At 51.4% G+C, this 4212-nt stretch overlaps 1 protein-coding gene and 1 long non-coding RNA gene across 2 annotated transcripts in view; one reads left to right on the plus strand and one right to left on the minus strand.

The window, feature by feature from the left end:
- The window catches only part of LOC109292273, an 83163-nt gene that overhangs the window by 7839 nt on the left and 71112 nt on the right, over positions 1-4212 (minus strand). The gene's annotated exons all lie outside the window — the stretch shown is intronic.
- The window catches only part of COPG2 (coatomer protein complex subunit gamma 2), a 770521-nt gene that overhangs the window by 546 nt on the left and 765763 nt on the right, over positions 1-4212 (plus strand). The window lies entirely within an intron of this gene.

Consider the following 4212-nt stretch of genomic DNA (forward strand, 5'->3'; position numbering starts at 1 on the left):
GGGGGGGGGGGGGGGGGGGGGTCTCTTCCTTGGATCTCTCAAGCCTATTTTTAACAACCTGTGCAGCCGCAGGACATTGGCCGCCGTGGCTCCCCTGCTTCACCTGTGGCAGGTTCGAGTGTGATGTCTTGTGCTGTGTCCGGATTGACTGTGTCGCTTTGTTAAGAGGTTAGAAAATGGATTTGTAGGCAATGGGTTGCCTAGAGATGATCCTACCAGTCATATTGCTATGGCAAAAGCCAGCTGCAGTTGCCGCTTTTGCCCTAGTTCTGCGACAGGCTAGCCTGATCCGTTTGATGCATCGGAGACCAAAAAAAAAAAACTCATGAGGTTGGCTTTAAAGTCATAAATGCAGAAATCGCTGCATTTGGGGTTCTTTTCATTGATGTCCTGGCTTTTGAGTCTTTACAGTATGCACGCATGATGCTTTCCAGCTTCTCTGCTGCAATGACGTGGCAACTTCTTTTAACAAAGGGAACGGAGATGCATGTGACTCCAGGAGCTTCAGAGAAACCACCAAACAGCGCAAACCTCATGCCATCAGAAGCATTATTGGCAACACTGCCCACCCTCACCATAACCCTCATCGGGGTTTTGAAACCCCTTTCCTTGAGATGCGGAGCAATGTCCAGAACAGGAGCTGTCGCTTCAAGGTGCATGCAGAAGCCTTGCAGGCACAGGAGCTCCCAAACTTAATGCAGCCCACTAGGCTGACAGACTAACTACACATCCTCATGCTCCTCCACTACACCAATGCCCTACAATTTATCCATCCCTGGAGGCTTTTGTCCTGATGGCCTGCCATAACTGCCCAGCAGATTGGCGGATGATTCCCCCGAGCCACGAATCGCCAGGTTAGCAGCCTCTTCTCTTCCGCACGAACAGGACTGATCCTGCCATACCTCTCTCAGCTTCTGAAAGCTGCTGTTGCCAACTGGATCTTCCCCATGGGTATCCCATAAATACCATCACTGGACGCTGTCATCCTCTGAAGGCCATTCTGGGGCCTCGTCCCTTCCTCCAGGACAGCTCTCGCCCAGGTTTGCAGAGTTTCCAAGACCTTGAAGCCCCAGCTCTTGCAATCATTGGACTCCTGGAGGATCCCCGGTTTGCATCTTTAATAGAAATCTGCTTCCATTTTTGAAGAAGTTCTGGAAGGAATCTGTTTCCGTTTCCATCTTTAATAGGAATCTGTTCCAACCCTTATCACTAGCATCTTGTAGCATCTGCAGCCACTGGACTTGGAGGAGGACTGCAGTCCTGAGCTGACGTTGCTACTTTTAGAGGCAAATAAAGAACCCAAACGGCTTTTGGTGAGATCCAAAGGATGCACCGACGCTCAGTCCCATGGCTGAGGCAGTAGGTCCCACCCAGCAAGTGTGTCCGCCCGTGGACAGGTCCTGGACCCCTCTGCTTCTGCACCGGAGACTAGTCCTCCAACGCCGTCAGGAGTAGAGGCTGGAGGTGCCCCCAGCAGTCAATGCGTGGCATGGGTGGGCAAGTCTTATTGCCTCAGCATACTGGCATGCCCCACAGACGCTCCCAGCTTGGGAAGTTATCGGGAGTTACCAGAAGTGACCAGGCATTGAGAAAAATGATCTGAAGGACGAAGTAAGCCCAGGAAGCAGTGATACAGGGATCGCAGGGGAAAGATAGCAGCGAAGAGGGCTTGAGAGGGGGCTACGTTCAACGGAGGGATGATGCGGAAAGGCCCAGGACTTGGACTAGCTAAATCTCACTTCAAGAGAATAGTCCAATGCCAGGAACAACTCTCCCCTTGCGATGGGGGAAGCCTGGATTAAAGCAGTCTGGCCTGGGGGCATAAGGAAACTGAAGCTGCACTTCTTTAATGGAAGGTGAAGTGCTGGTAAAAATCACATGACTCCAGGGGCTGAATCCCTTCCTGTGAGCTGCTAGCACGCCCCTTGCATGCAAAACCGGTTTGTCATCTATAACATCTGTGAGCCCGCTCTCACATTCACACCAGTCCGTACTGTTTGCCCTCGTCACCCGTCCAGATGCCACTTCGGGGTGTGACCCCCCACCTGCATACAAATGCCCACTGCCTTTCACATGTGATAGCAAGGGTCCTCACCCTTGTTAGACTCAAGACACCCCTCATTAGACTCAAGGCACCCATTCCTGCGCTGCAAAGACCTCCGCAGGTCAGAAGGTTTGGGACCCTCTGGATACTTAATGGTATATAGGAAGATGAGAAATGCCATTGACTGGGTTGGCTCATAGGCCCATATTGCCCAGTCTCCTGTGTCGCACAGGGGCAGAGAGTGGATGCCAAAAGGGAGGGTGAACTGGGTATGCCCAGGCTGTGACCTCTCTCCCTCACAACCTCCAGCATTTAAGGTCCCATAGCAGGCCTCTCACTCCCATGCTCCATAGCTCCCGATGCCCCTTTTCCCCCCCCAAGAACGTGCCCAAATCCCTTTGTGAATCTGGCTAAACTGCTGGTTTCCCGCACATCTAGTGGCAATGAGCTCCCCACATTAATCCCATGCCATGCAAAAAAGATCTTTGTTAGTTTTAAACTTCCCACTGACTAGTTTCAGTTTGCATCCCCTCCTTCTTGTCTCGGGAGAGTCAATAAGAAACCCCTGTTGACTTTCTCTTTGCCATTTAGGGTTTTGGAAACCCTTATGGGTCCCCTGCTAAGCATCACTTTTCTGAGCTGAACAGGCCTCATGTGTTTAGTCTTTCCTCCTATGGAAGCTCCTCCATACCACTAAATCATCCTTGTTGCTCTCTGTTTAAATCTCGGGGTTCCCTCGTTTGCACCCGTAACTGTGCCAATATTGCACTGCACCCAGGCTATAGCAGCATCACGGGATAATGTGATGATGCCGATGCAGCGAGTACTGACAGCAGCAACCACAGCACAATCCAATGACATCTTGCCGTCCTCACTCTCCTGTATGCACAAGGCTGCCAGCAAGGAAGCTGCCAGCAGGCACCGTCTCAACTTATTCCACTTTCAGCTTCAACAAAGCCCCAACAAAGTCATGGGTCTGAGATAGGAGGTCATTAATGACCTGCTCTATTTAAAGCAACAGCTGAGAGGTAGCTTGGAGAAATAGTTTAATCAAACCCAAGCCCCGCTGCATAAAGAGAGAAACTTCTTGGCATTTTCTACAACTGCTAGGCTGAAAATCAGATGGCAACAAACTGATCAATGAGCCACCAGAGTAGGAGGAACTCACCTCCAGAACGAGAGTTCATTAGCTGATCACGGCCCACCCGTCTGGCTCTGCCTAGCGGCTTCCCCAATACGCCTTGTCCAGATTAAATTCCTTGCAGACATCGTGTGCACGGAGTGACTTGGAGCTGTTATTTTGGGGCCTCCTTGACATGAGATCAATGCTCGAGACGTGCGGGGAGCCTGCTGAAAACCCAGCAAGTCAGAGCAGACTCAATGAATCGAGTTTGCCGGAGCGCAGAAATTGGTGCGCCTTCTGCACCGTGTGCACCAGCATCGCCGCGCATCCCCAGCCCGAAAAAAAAAAATGGTGAAATACAACGCATTCAACGAGCTCCCATTCAAAGCGCCCCGCCGCCGATTTTGCAATGCGGGGATGTGTTGGGACGCTGGTACACGTGAGATGCGGGGGATTTTAATGAGCATGGCTTGCTAATTACAGCACATGTCACAATGCCCTTATTTTATACTTGTCCCCGAGGTGTCTGAGTGCTTTTCAGAGGGATGGGGACTCGGTAGGGTAGAACCGATCCAGTTCCCAGTGAATTCACATTTTCACAACAAAATCCACATCCTTACTGGCAAGATGAAGGACTGAAAGAGCACTGACTTCTCAACACCCTTCCTGTCCCATTAAGGTTACAAGGAAAAACTTCTTCACGGTTCGTGAGACCAGACTCTGGAATAGGCTCCCAGCAGGGCAGTGCAGGCACCTACCTGGAGATCTTCAAAAGGAGACTGGATGCTCACCTTGCTGGGGTGATTTGAAAGTCTTTCCTGCCCAGAGCAGGGGGCTGGACCCGATTGTCACAGGGTGCGGCCTACAGGCAGCCGTGAGCCTGCTAGGTCCCCCTGCCGTGCCAATTGGGCGAGAATAAGAGGGTGCTGGATCTCCTGCCACGTCTTTGATCTTATATAGTTTTATATGGGAGGCTGCCTTTGATCTCCTATGATCTCAGGGTGACTTGGTGCACCCCAGCCTTATGAGCTATGCATGCCTCCTA

This window comes from Gavialis gangeticus, unplaced genomic scaffold (genome assembly GCF_001723915.1).
Source record: "Gavialis gangeticus isolate Ggan-Ray unplaced genomic scaffold, GavGan_comp1, whole genome shotgun sequence".
Taxonomy (NCBI): domain Eukaryota; kingdom Metazoa; phylum Chordata; order Crocodylia; family Gavialidae; genus Gavialis; species Gavialis gangeticus.